The 15148-nt window shown below is 39.0% G+C and overlaps 1 protein-coding gene across 1 annotated transcript in view; it reads left to right on the top strand.

The window, feature by feature from the left end:
- Nucleotides 1-3354: 3354 nt before the first annotated feature.
- Nucleotides 3355-15148, top strand: part of LOC128744086 (uncharacterized) — a 219769-nt gene continuing 207975 nt past the window's right edge. Inside the window, exon 1 of the mRNA XM_053840860.1 lies at nt 3355-4412. The gene's annotated coding sequence lies outside the window, so the exon portion shown is untranslated. The remainder of the gene's footprint in view (nt 4413-15148) is intronic.

The raw sequence follows: 15148 nt of genomic DNA on the forward strand, positions 1-15148 counted from the left end.
TATTAGGTCCACTTTTTTACTATTTTATGTATGTTGGTCTAATGCGACCTTCATTGGATATTGTACAAAATCAACACATGCTTTCGTAATAATACTCATCCATATTTTGTATTTCGTACGGATTTTTATTTCGTTCGAGTTGTTTCGAACGAATTGTTTTGCCTATTTGATTTTGCTGGCGGAATAAAGAATACCACCCACTTTTGTTTGAAAAACCAATCTGTTCGAAATATTAAATATGGGGACTATGTTTTAATGAACGACCAACTTACTTACCTTCATTAGCGGAACTAGCGCTCATTTCTAGGGGGGCTATAGCCCCGGAATTTTTTTCGACCGTTTTATTGGCGACCTAGTCAATTTTTCTAGGGGGGGCTAAATCTCTTCTAGGGGGGCTTAGCCCCCTCCCTTGTTCCGCCAATGCTTACCTTAGTGGCAACAGTCCGTTATCGATCCTGCGTCGAACTAATTATGGTCCTCCAGTACTGTCGGTTCTGATGGGCAGAGCCGTAGCGTGACATCGTGACGCCCTTGGCGGTAGCTCAATTTGATGCCCCCTCATTCCCTAAATCAGTTTAGGATAATTTGAGATTATAACCGGATTTGAACCCACAACACCCGCCAGGGCATGTGGTTCACATGCAGTACCTTGTAAGTCGCAAGGGCCTCCATAGTGTCGTCGTCCCGCCAGTAAACACAAAGTTAGATTAAACTTCTCGGTCGGTGCCTCTATAGTAGGTGAAGGAAGAGGCACAGTTTGTGTCTAAGAATAGCCCACCCCATGACGCTACGTTAATAAGGGGGGTTGTGCAGACCTCTTCTATCCAGCGCCCCTGTGGTTCATAGGTACATGGGTACCAAAGAGCCACATGCCCTGGCGGGTGTCGTGGGTTCAAATCCGGTTATAATCTCAGATTATAGCTTGGTTCGACCCATGCACCTTCCAGCATTGGACAAAAGGTAGAAGTCACGACAACTTGTTAAGCGTAGCTACCTATTACCCTCCCCCTTCCTTTCCACTCTTTCCCCTCCATTCCCAAAAAAAAATACTTCTTCATTACTTTCCCTTACCGTCCCTTCATCAATTTTAGAACCATCGTTTCAAAAAAATATTAATATATGCCTGACCGCATTTCAAGGTCATGACTAAAATCACGAGGTTTGGTCAATTTGGAAATTAGATAAAAAGAAAACTTATCCAATTTAATTCTACTATGTATATTTTATTCTTGACAGATGCGTATTTCACCTACGACTTGCAGACTTCTTCAGTGTCTGTTTTCCCTGCAAGTCGTAGGCGAAATATGTATCTGTCAAGAATAAAATATAACATAGCAGAATTAAATTGGATAAGTTTTCTTTTTATTTTATTTTCAGGTTTCGTATTCTAATAAGACGCTCCAAAAACTTCAGTCAAAAGTATTTGCTATCCGACCATTTCACGATCTACCGTGGACCCCTGTTCTTTTACCGTTTTTAATCTGAACACCCCGTTGGTTTGCACGACGTGCAAATTAAAAATGGTTCAAATGTCTTTCTCAATATGACATCATTTGTTTAATCTGTTTCAAAATGCGTTTTCCCAACGATTATGGTAGAAATCTGATCGGAGAATGAAATATTCGGTGCTTGCAACTGCCAACTGAATCAAACCACCAAAACAATAACAGAACAGGGCAGCCAGCTCACACAAGCTCCAGCATATTTAGGGTTACCAGTTGCTCAAATTAAAAGCTAACCCCGTTAGTTTGCATAAGGAATCGTTCAAACGAACGGGGGTCCACTGTATTACCGAATTAAATATTTTATACGGTTCTGGGCAGAATGATATCCATCGTTTTACGAACCATAATGGCGGATGTGTTCATAGTATTTGAACCAGCTAACTGGCACCTTTATCTCATTTGTATTGCGTTGACAAGAGCTAACATCACTGTCGGCTCAGGAGTCGTGGGCCCCACTGACAGCTGAAGAGCTAAATTGTGTGAAGCTGAAGAGTGGCGAATATACAGCCTGAATTTGTTAATTGGGCCACGACTGCACTCCAGCTGATTCGCTAATTGGGCCGACTGACAGTTGTTAGAAATTTCTAAACTCGAAAATTCCATACAATTTTGACATTAAAGTTGTCACATAGCCCAATTAGCGAACACCCAATTAACGAACCGCCCAATTAACGAACCACCAATTAACGAAATTATGCTGTATATGCTAACGCTAACATGTTGGCATCGAAAACGTGGCTACCTGCCAGCTATAATTGATTTGAACCTAGATTTGAACAGCATTTTTGACATTTCAGTAATACATCGCACATTTGCTTTCCGCAAGTTCCTTTGGTTTTGCCATTTTGCCGTGAACGTGCGGAAACAAAACGTGCAATGTATTACCGAAAACATTCCATCAAGAAGACTGGCATCTCTTCCTCGCGCCCATACAAATGACAAGCAACAGAAGCAACAGTGCACTCCTCCCGACAAAAGTTGAAGCTGTGTGTACCCGTAGTGGTGGGAAAAGATGTGTGCGAGCGTGGCAATGCATTGCATACGTGTTTGCGTACATCCATATTTTGATTTTGATTTTGATGTGCTAGTTTAACTTTAACTCGGTAGATAGCATTGCTGTTACTGTCTCTCGACTTTTGGCAGAGTTGCCAGTCTTCTTGACGGAATGTTTTTGGTATTACGTATTACTGAAATGTCAAAAATGTTGTTCAAATATTACGAGCACGTCCGCCATTATGGTTCGTACAAAGCTGGATAGGTAAATACCGATTTGGAATTCTCCTATAGGTCAGTTAAAATGTGAGAAACATTTTTTTCTGGACTGTTTTTATGCGAATTTAGAAATATATCCGTTTTTTACCCGAATTTAGAAATTTACAGCACGTTACACGGGTTCAGAAATTTATGTGGTTTTGATTTATGCTTAAAATATCAAACATAAGTTTTTTTTTTCTTTGTTGGGGACCTTGGACCACTGCGACCAGTTCTTTGATCTATTGTGGTTTATATCAAACATAAGTTAAGTCCTTTGACAAATTCGTTTATTGAAATTGAAGGAGCTTGTGTCAGCAGATTGCCCAACAAGAGGGTCTGTTACGTAGTGCTTAAACAGCGTCTTATTTTTAGCATCAGTCGCGGTTACACCGTGCAAGCTTAACTTCAAAGCCTGACAAAAATCGACGAAATTCGTTCGACCGCACTTTGATCGAGCATCGACCGACACCGTTCTGTCGGTTCTGTCTGTCTGTTTTCGCTGCGGTTTCTTTCTGCCTGGCAGTTCTTCAGTCAGTCAGTTGCCTTTTGTCAGTTGCGTCGGTTACGTTGTGATTGTGAGGATTGTGAGTTGTGTGATTTAGGATTTACCTGGCTAAAGAAAATTGCAGTAGCCATCAAATAAACTCAAGAAAAAAACCTAAAAAACGCCAGCTAGTTGGTGGTATGTCTGGATGGCAAATTGGCATTTTGCTGCGGTTGATTGTGATTTAAGAGAGCAAAGAGGAATTAACAGTTAACTGAGTGTTGTTTTGGGCAAAATTTCTTGAAGCCTTTGGGACATATTTTGTTCCAAACAAGTTACCTGTGTTCTTGTGTTGTTAATTTTCTTTATACCTACATAGAGAATGTGGTCAAAAGAAACGCTTGTGCATTGTTTCTTCCGGTCGTCGTCGTGATGGTGGCAGTACAGTAGTGAATTATTGGGAAAAAATCAATCGCCCCCGAATCGAGCCTTTTCTTTCGACGACGAAGTTGTTAATAATTATTAGAATCTCTTTTGGGTCGAAAAAAAATCGGCCAGAGAAAGCATTCGAAGGTGCAGGGCAAGTGGTAATGGAATGATTAGAAAATTGGTTAATGTGAAAATAGATCATCCGGTTTAGTTGGATACGGAGAATAGATAAATTTAAACTCGTAATCTGCAGCAGGTGTGTATTATGTGTGCAAGTGACGACAATAGATGTGTTTATGGGTAAGATTGTGAAAGAAAATCGAAAGTGACGACCCCGTTGTTGGCTTGAACTTGATAACGATAGGAGCTAGTGACCACCTTATCAATACCGAGTGAGAAAGAGTGTGTGTGTGGGTGCGAAGGAGCGCAAGAAGAAAACATCACGTGAAGTTCAGTGTCCTTAGCCAGCCGACGAAATTCTGCTTGTGTTAAGAATCAAATTAGACAACAGCCAGTAGAGCACCAGCAGGTATACGATTGCAAATGGACGCATCCGTAAGGCTCACCTGACGGTATATTAATAAGCTGCTGTGGGCAAGCGGAGGTACAAACAACAGCGCAAAAGAAGAGCACACAGCACACTCGTTCTTGGAACTTACGCATACAACCGCACACGCGGATGTTAGAGGCTTTTCACTTACTTCCACCGTCGGATTGTGGTGGCTCATCAAGAAAGACAGGTACCGATCGCAAAATATTTTTGCTTTGCTCTTTACACAAATGAAAAATTGTAGGCTCCTGTCATGCCAGATACACATTCAGTTAGAGGGAGGGTCATATATTGTGAAATTTATTGAATTATTTTAAATTTCGGATAATAGAAACAGGTAAAATGCTCCTTAATAGCGTTTAACCATTGATAAGCTTACGAGAATTTTTATTCTAAATTTGTTTTGTGTAATGCTTCAATTTTATTTAAATCTGAATTGAATCTGATTAATACTTAATCGTTAGTTTCCAGTTCAGTCCAGAGATCCTGGATCATAGATAAAAGTGGATTGGACATTCGAATTTTGAAAGGAGGTAAACTGCTGGAATTCGCAAGAACAGCAAACATGGTCAGACCCAGAGGCTTATGGTGGCATATCCGAGCAACGAGTTTGATAATACTCGGTGTTTTAAGAAAGCACGCATTTTTTCATCTAATCTAATCTAATGGCCACTCAAGCAATAAGTGTTTGATAGTGGGGTTAATCTCTGACATACATCTTTTTTCTATTTACGTTTGCTATGTAACCATCATCCATAACAAGAGTGATTAATTACGTAGCAAATATGAACTCATTTACTCAAGCTTAATGGGCTAATTGAAAAGAGTAATAATCGAACATGAACCAGTTAATGAAGCATTTTTTCCACTTTCATCTGATCCACAGTTGTCTCTTGAAGTTCAGTTTCAAATAAGCTGGGATTGAATATGCAAATTTCAACTCATGCTCTGCTGGTAAACATGAATATCTAGAAAGCAACGCTGGAAACTAACGTGGAAAAGCCAATGTATTGGAATGTTCCTCAATATATGGACAGAAGTCAAAAAATATTCCTATTATTCCTTTACTTAGTTTACTTTAGTGGGAAAGGTCCGTTATCGATCCTGCTCCAAATGAACTGTGGTCTTCCAGTACTGGGCTGCCATTCTGCCATTCAGTTTCGCAGGAATCAGCGTAACTTGGTTCGTCATAAAACCATGTTGCAGCAGTATCCTCCACAGCTCATTTTGTTTGATTGAATCGTATGCCGTCCTAAAGTTCACAAACAGATGGTGAGTCTCCAAGTTGTACTCCCGGAACTTGTCTAGTAGCTGACGCAGGGTAAATATCTGATCCGTCGTGGAGTGACCCTCCCGGAAACAAGCTTGGTACTCCCCGACGAAAGACTCCGCTAACGGTGTCAATCTACAGAACAGAATACGAATTAGAAGCTCAACCAGGACCATCCTTTCCAGCAGCATTGCCGTTTTCTAGCTCACTGATTGGCTTCTTAACCTCTTCCTGGGTTGGTGGCTTTGCCATCATCCACAATTCTTATCCTGTACCTGCTAATCTCCATTCAAAAGTTACGTTTTACAGAACTACAGCTTATTTTGAGATTAAGTCCATCAGATGTTGCGTTCACCTCATCAGCGTTATTAAAGAGTAGTAGAAAACTAGGTTAAAAATAACTGGTTTAATTTAGAATATGCTTCTTGATACACCCGAAACTATATAGACACATGTATTGATGCAGAATAGGTACACAGTCCTGCACTTTTTCCCGTAAAAGCATTGAAGACAAACCCACTGAATCATTGACGATGAAAAGCTTTTACTGAGGTAACGAGAAAAGGAATACAATTCACAGTGCTTATTTCCAAATGCTCTAGCGCTGGTGATACAGCTCCTGGAAAAGCAAACAGCACCCAATGCATACGGCAAGGTGAGCGCCAAGTCCATTATCACCCTACCCAGTTAGGCTCTCTACCGTAACCGTACACACAGATGTTCTTTCTATTTCCCTAGGAACAACCGATTTGAATGTGCTGATAAATGCTGAACAAAATTTATTTTCAAACACAGAATTTGGTGCAGAAAGCTTTTTGTTATTTCATTCTAATCGGGAATGGACAGCATTTCAGTTAGCTGGTAACAAATATACATGAAATGCCTGAAAAGAAACTCTTGCCTATCGCTTCGGAAGTTTATATTTATGTTGAGCTGGTTAGGATTAATATTTATTCAAGTGATAAGTATCACGAATGCAAACGTTCCTGAGGATAAATTAAACCTATCAAGGTAAGTATTAAATTACGAAAGGTTAATTCTGGCTATTCAGTGAGCGGAAATTTAATTATAGATTAATGGTTATTTTTCCGAACATAATAAAAGCTTTAGCGTAACGAAATCAGTGATGCTACAATTGTGGATCTAACTGTAGCAGTAATTACACCCATCAGTAGCTCCAAAACACTGTTGGTTCATCTCATCAACGATATTTTATTAACCATCAATTTTCTCGCTCGGCTCACGAAACTCAAGTGCAGTTTTCGTCTGTCTCTGGTTTGAAACCGACCCAACCCAATCAACTGACAAAACATAAATAATGCATTACACGTAGGTTAGCCCTAGTTAGACACCGCGTAAACGGTTCTCTTCACATCGGTAAGCCCATCGCGCGCCTAATGTTGGAAAAATATATGCCACCTACCACACCCACCCGCCACCATACACCTTTTCACCCTTCTACGGGACACAAGTCTGCTCACGATAGTGTGACTGAATGGGCTTGAATTAAAAGTTTACTGCTCACAACAAAGTCACTGTCCTATGCATTTACGACTAAAAATATAATACATCAAAACCGTTGATTCATTATCAGCTGACGTCGAAAATTCAAGACGGCTGTCTAATTCACGGTCAAACATACGGCGAAGTTCGCATGACCTGCGTTTTCTTGTTTTATCAATAATCCGCGACCAGTGAAGATCAAAATCGGTGGTTCAAACAAGTTTTAAAAATTATAATTTTGCCAAATTTGTTTCTAAAAGACAAAAAATCTACAATGAACCGTTATAAAAATTTTATAGCATAAACACAAAGACAAACGAAGCACAAAACCACCGTCAAACCTAACCTCAAAGCCGGCGCACTCGAAAATGCTCAGACCGAACAATCGAAAGACTGGACCGGAGAACGTAACCTTCTACTTTACTGCATTTCAGTTTTTGTTTTTTTCCATTTAACCCATCGAAAAACTGGTTTGTAGCGCCAGGTGTATAATGTGGGAAAATATTCTAGTGGTCGCATTTTTCGATTCTTTATACAATACCTACCTACAACATACATAGTAGACGTTCGTTCGACGTTCGTTTGCGCTTGGTCCAGGCAGGGACTCTTGTTCTTGCTTGCTTGCTTGCTTGCTATAGATAAGCTCGAAGCCATCTCGAAGGGCAGGCAGCAAACAAATGAAATCTAGCGAACAGGTGAATCCGGACTAACCTACAAAATATGCTTTGTTATGCGAAAATGATTTCGTATAAATTGATGCTAGAAAGAAAGAGGTTATGAATTTTCATGCAACGAACGTAAACGCTATCGCTGGAAAATATTTTCGATCGCATAAATAAATTCGTTTTGTTTTTAATAATTTTAAAACATGGAACGTTGACTCTACTCTAGCTTTTGCTTAGTATTTTATGCATTAATATATTACTCATACCTCCCATGCAATCCCATTTGGTTTCATACATATTCATAAAGCTCATTTTTTAAAAAACCAGTTTTGCAAAACGAATGTTTGAAAATCATAGCAGAAAGATCAAACTAACCTGCTTTCCAGTTCTGCTAGTTCGGTTAGCATTTGCAGACCCGGCTTTAATTAAGCCGAGAATGAAACTTTGGCTAGTGCTAACGAGCGAGCAGCAAGTTTAGCTTTCATGAAAAAGAATCGACAACTGTAAGCACGACATTATTAGACCACATCGTTTATCTAACACAAATATGTTTTGTAGACTGCAACTTTCAGAGATGAACGTAATCAACAACACCGTTGTGAATTGAATGACAATTTCAGTAAGACTTGGCAAGGTACAAACTATTAGTTTGAGTTTAAAAACTGCTTTTGAAATTTCTGAAATCAATGACGCGTGTCAAATCCTCAAATCCTACAGATTGCTAGTAAATTGAGAATTTTATGCATTATTTTTATAGCATACGCTTATTCATGGATAACTCCGAAGAAGTGCATCATAACAAAATTTAAATTTATCAATTTCATTTGCCATTTTATTTATTCTGTCTTACCGTTCGTCTAGCAAGTCACAGTCATCAATTGATAATTACCAATCAATAATTTTTCTTTATGAAATGTGCATGTATATGCACCTCAATAAAATTTTCTACTCCATTGAACAACATGGATAATAACGGGAAAGTGTCTGCAAATTGTAAATCTATACCTATAAAGAAGGATTTCTGTCTGTCTGTCTGTCTGTCCGTATGTTCCTTATAGAATCGAAAACTACTGAACCAATCGGCATGAAAATATGCATGTAGAGGTTTTTTGGGGCCAAGAAAGGTTTTAGTGATGGTTAGAAACCCCACCCCCCACTAAGAGGGGGGGCTCCCATACAAATGAAACAGAAATTTCTGCATAACTCGACAACTAATCAAGCAAATAGAAAAATTTGGCATGTGGGTGTTTTCGGTGACAAGAATTTATTCTATGGTAAATTAAGACCCCTCCCCTCTTTTTAAGGGGAATTATAACTCCTCTCCTCTTTAAAAGGGGGGGCTTCCATACAAATTTCCTCATAACTAGAGAACTAATCAAGCAAATGGAACCAAATTTGGCATGTGAAGGTTTTCGAGGGCAAGAATATTTTCTATAGTAAATTAGGACCCCTCCCCACTTTAAGAGGTGGGGCTCCTGTACCAAAGAAACACAATTTTCCTCATAACTCGAGAAGTAATTAAGCAAATGGAACCAAATTTGGCATGTGGGTGTTTTTGGAGACAAAATTTTTTTCTATGATGAACTGGGACCCCTCCTCACTTTAGGAGGGGGGGCTCCTATACAAATGAAATTCAAATTTCCTCCTAACTCGAGAGCTAATCAAGCAAATGAAACCAAATTTGGCATGTGAAAGTTTTCGAGGGCAAGAATATTTTCTATGGTGAATTAGAACCCCTCCCAACTTTAAGAGGGGGTGCTTCTACACAAATAAAATACAAATTTCCTCATAATTCGCGAACTAATCAAGCAAATGGAACCATATTTGGCATGTGGGTGTTTTTGGAGGCAACCATTTTTTCTATGATGAATTAGGACCCCTTACCTTTTTAAGAGGGGGAGCTCTCATACAAACGAAATACAAATTTCCTCATAACTCTAGAACTAATCAAGCAAATGGAACCAAATTTATCATGTGGGTGTTTTTGTAGGCAAGAATATTTTCTATGGTATATTTTCTATGGATTTCCCCACTTTAAGGGGTGGGGGGCTCCTATACAAATGAAATTCAAATTTTCTTATAACATGAGAACTAATCAAGCAAATGGAACCAAATTTGGGAGATTTTGGAATCTTGAATTTATTTTACGATAGTTAGAATCCTCTCACCCCTGTGGTAGGGGGATATGGACTCTCATACAAATAAAACCGAATTTTTTGCGAAACTCAAAAACTAATCGAACTCGAGAAATTCGAGACTCTTCCATAAAACATTAGTCAATACAAGACCTCAAAAACTATCTATAGTAACACTAGATCATTCAGGACGAGACGGTCGCGAATGTTGCCGGTGACCCGCCGTCGGAATCGCCGCCCACTGGGGGGCTGCAAAACTCGAGATTGTGACAAATATCATCCGAGATTCATGATTTATGTACAACACAGGTTAATTTGTGGCAATACGAAGTTTGTCGGGTCAGCTAGTAAAGCATAAATGGACATTTGATTCAATAAAGTATATTTTATTTGAAATCCCAACATGGGAAACACCCAGATGCATTTTACAACATATAAGCGGCTTAGCATTTACCCGATTTGCTATAGTTTCTTTCACAACCACTAAAGTTTTCCGCAGAGCGGCAATTTTGCACTCCGCTGCCGTGCCTAGGATTGAGCACACCGTGAAACGGCTCTTAACCTTCTTTATGAAGGGCGATGTCCTATATAATGTTTGCGGATAAAGCTCTATATTTCTTTAAATCACAGTTCGCTGTTTTCATAGAGATAGGAGAGCTAACGAGTTTGCGATTAAAAGAAAAAAATATTCAATGTTTCGGAAAATTAACACGTTAAAATTATGTATTTGAAAACCTTTGGATGAATTCCGAAAATGGACAAAGTAAAAGCTATTTACACCGTGCGCGTCAAGAGCAATTACGCGGCGTGTAAAAAACCTATGGGGACGTAAACGACTAACATTTTTGAAAGAATCACAACTTTTTATTTCAAATTTCGATTTTACAGACTCTTTTACCTATTTGTATACTATAATGGTTGTAATGATCCGACCACGGAAAGTGGATGAAAAACGATCAAACACTTTAGTATTCCAGTGTCGCTCGGAACAAACTCGTCGTAATAAAACGTTGCTCTTGTAAAAACACGATTTCCGAACTTTATGTAGCTTTCTCTCGTTAACGAATCAATGTATTGGAACAAACATTTGTTTTGTTTTGCTGGTAGAAGTTTGCAGAGGACTTTTATGACTTTTAAGCTTTGTATATATATGAAACACAGCCAAAGAAAACACAAAAGACAAATTTTATTTTTTCAACCCTCTGTTCTTTTTCTTTTTTCTCATGCTTTATATTGTTTACAAAGCTTATAACAATCTTTTTCAAACGTCTATCAACAAAACAAAAAAAAAAATTAGTTTTAAGACCTTAATTAGTTTCCGAGAAAAAGATATGTACATAAAATTCGAAAATCGTGTTTTGACAGGAGCGACGTTTTATTACGACGAGTTTGTTCCAAGCGACACTAGAATATTTAAGTGTTTGATCGTTTTTCATCCATTTCCCGTGGTCGGATCGTTACAAAATTAGCAACAAAATAAGCAAAAAAAAGTCTAGTGCGTTGACCGTTCTCCACCAAACTTGGCATGCATGTTCCATGGGGTTGATAAGAGGAAGGGTGGTTCATAGCAAAGTCCAAATAAGTAATAGGGATTGCGTTTCATTTGCTTTTGGAAGGATAGCAGTGGTCTATTTGCCACGGGCCGGCGGGGGAGATTTGACGTTTACCAAGAAAACAAAAAAGTTTGTTTTCATTGATGCTACTGTTGAATTACTATTTTTCTGTAACAATAATTCAAATTCATATTTTTCAGTATTGGTTTTTTTTATCAGTAAATTCGGATAACAGATCACAAGATAAAGTAATAAAATTTAGGCACCAGAGAGTTAATATTGGATTGGCAATGAATTTGAATTGGGTCCGGATTGCATTCTGATTGGATTTAGTTTGGATTTGGACTTGATTAGATTTGAATGGATAATTTTATTGGATTAAATTGGAATTGTATTGAAATTAAACTGATTCTGGGCTCGATTTCAATGAGATTCCGATTAGAATTGGAATGAATTTTGATCTTATTTGGATTAGATTTGAATTGAATTTAGACCGTATTTGAATTGGATTTTGATTGACATGAATTGGCTTTGGCTTGGATTAGGATTAGACTTGACATGCATTTGGAAAGAATTTGGTACGGATTTGATTTGGGTTTGGATTGCCCTACGATAAAACTGAACCTTGTCGTGGTGTAGGGCTTTTTAACTAATCAGTAAATGAACAGCGGTCACGTTTACTTCTGAATGTGGGTATATATCAAAATACTTTTGTGATTTCAAGTGGGACTCGGGGTAAAAATTTACCAAATGTGATTGTTGCGTTGTTCAGAAAGTGCTTTTATTCCGCTTAAGAATAAGGCCAGCATGGGGATCTCTGACAATAGATGAAGTTTTCTGGGATTCATCCTTATTTATCACAACTGTCACAAATATCTCCGAAAAATGTCGGATTGATTGAGTTGGTCGGGGGCTTAGGGTTAGTAAGGGGATGTAAGCGGGATACCAGATCCGATTGGATGCCGAAGGACCACTCTGTAATGATTACGGGTAATAGCACTTCTTAGGTAGCAGATGGGAAAATTAGGTCAATTCGTGTCGCGTGTTCGAGTTTCGGCTAGGCGGTGCTGCTAGATAGAGTAGGATTTTTGCACTGGCCCCGTGGCTGTCCTGAGCTCTGATGGCCGTCCGCGGGCTCTGTCGATGGGAAGGGGTGGAGTCTTAAAGAGACGTTTAAGCCCAGAGCTTTACAGCACTTTGGTCTCGAGGGTTGGAAGGCGGGCGAGTCTCTATATTTTGAAGCTTCTGTCGACTACCGCGAACGTCCAGCTTGTGCTGCGCTCAATTTACTTTGTATCGTGGGAATGCACTATGAATACTAAGGGGATGAAAGATTAAATTTGCCCTGAATAGTTGATAACCACTAATGCTCCGAAATTTGTTTTACCTATTGGTTCATTTGTGGTCGTTTGTGTTGGAAAACTGAAAGCGGGCGCGCGGTTGAAGACCGGTGTCAGGCGGGGCTGACGAATTCTCCACTTCTTCACTATACCACATATTGCAACTCGAGTGGTACAAAAAGTCCAAAGCACATTTACAAATTCGATCTATTATTTTTCTTCTCATCATCATCATTATCATCATCATCGTCATCATCATCATTATATTTAAAATATGACATTCCGGCCTTTGGCAGAGAGATCTTAGAGTCAGTTCGTGGAGTCCGCGCAGGGCCGAAACGCCTCCGCCTGTGGGTATAGGCGTGACGGCTATGCTTGGGGCTCTACCTGTGTTTTAGTGGGCGCCAGTGCCTGTCTCGTCAGGTAGAACTGATGTTTGAGGTCTCCCTGACACTTTGTTGACAACACAAAAGGGCCCAGCGCAGAGTTTTATACGCTATTAAGCGACCAGTTGGATAACCCGAAAAAAAGGAAAAAAAAAAAGGATTTGATTTGGGTTTGGATTGGATCTGGATTGGGTTTAAATTCGAATTGGATTGAATGTGAATTTGGCTCAAGATTGGATTTGGAATAGGGTTGAGGGGGGTATAGGGTATCGAAAAACCGGTACTGGTACTCGAAAAAATACCGGTACTTTTGGTTCTGATCAATTATGTAAATTTTTCCAACATTCGTCCACAAAAACGAAGATGAGTAGCAATTTTAGAATATCTAATCTAATCTAATCTCACACTAACGTAGCCAATTCTTGAAGGCATCCTGGAAAATGACGATTAATTGAATCAATCGTTTTTTTGTTAACGGTCAGGCCAATTGCGCAGCATGTCTCGTAGAGAGTATTCCGAGAAATCAAGTGGAACCAGAAATAGGGTTTATTTCTAATTCCCGTCGTAGTAAGTAGTAACTAATTTTCATCATTTGTTAGATGGATTTAATGAATACTCCAAAAGTTCTTTTGCTGATTAGACTAAAACACACTTACCTTCCGATCCGTGAACTTTGGAGTCACTGAAAAGCGATTATTAAAGCATATTATTGAAATTACGCTACTGACTACATTTATTGATTTCGTCGTACCGTTTTAAAATCCGTCCATCAAAATTTTTCATCGTCCGAACTAAAAATCACAACAATGTTTACGAAGCTAACGCGCATGTATTTGTGTAGGACGGCATGACAAATGTTACTCTGCAAAATTTCTGCAGGTCAGACAAGTTTTCCTAGCTGTAGAATAACGACAATGCCTTGCGTGAGTTATTTTCATTTATGAATGACGGAAATTAAAACGATTAGTCGACATTTTCTTCTTCGTCGCACGAAAAAACGTAGGAAATTTGGCTGGTTGGACTTCTTTAATGATAAAAAGCATTTAAATAGATCTCAGCTCACTTTCATTGATCGCGTATGATAGACAACAAACTAAAATATTAAGGAATAACTAGTTTTGCATTGTGTGTCATAAAAATGCTGGTATTTTTAATATTTTGTGTTGGGTAGGACCGGAATAGACAATTACAACGAAGCAGCAACATACCATAATACCTAATTCCATTAAACTACTTGAAATCAAGGAAAAGGAAGAAAACGTGGACCTCCAGTACCGAACGCTTCCCATATAAATAATGATTTATTTACAGACGTTGAGAGTATCTGCTAATAAAGGTTAAATGATACTCTGGGATGAACTAATGGCATTTAGACCAGCAGTCAGGCTGCAATTGGCAAAGGCTATAGCGCCTTATTTCGCTCTCTGAAAATAGAATAATCTACCGAAAATATTAGTTTAAATAATATAACACTTGAAATTAAAGTCGTGTGGTTCAATAGCTGTCTAACACTACAGTTGTAAGATTAGGAACTGAAAACCACACGACACCGCACCTCCTAGCGCGCTTAAATCCGAACTTCGTGCATGGGAACACAAAACAATAGAGGAAAATTGGAAATCCTCTACAGGACTAAGACAGTCTAAGCGCTTTATACAGCCAGACCGTAAAAAACCTTATCATTGCTTAATTTGAAGAAAACCGTATAATAGCAGGTAAAGTAATAGGACTATTTACCGGTCACTGTCCGAGCAAACGCCATTTCAAAACGATTGGTAGACTAGACAATGATATTTGCCAACTCTGCGAATTCGAAAGCGAAACCGCAGAACATCTGCTCTGCCAATGCAGTACACTAACACTTCGCAGACTAAGAATCTTCGGTAAAGGAACAATGGAGGTATGAATTGACAGTGACAAACACTTCCATCAATAGTCTTATGTCGGCAACTAATACCTAGACAAAAGAAGAAGTATACTACAATAGATCAAAATAATGGTCGCAATGGTCAAATCTTCCGACAAAAAATTTTTTCCAAGCATGGCCACGTGAAGGCGCTGGCTAGGGGCTTGG

This window comes from Sabethes cyaneus, chromosome 3 (assembly GCF_943734655.1).
Source record: "Sabethes cyaneus chromosome 3, idSabCyanKW18_F2, whole genome shotgun sequence".
Classification (NCBI taxonomy): Eukaryota; Metazoa; Arthropoda; class Insecta; order Diptera; family Culicidae; genus Sabethes; species Sabethes cyaneus.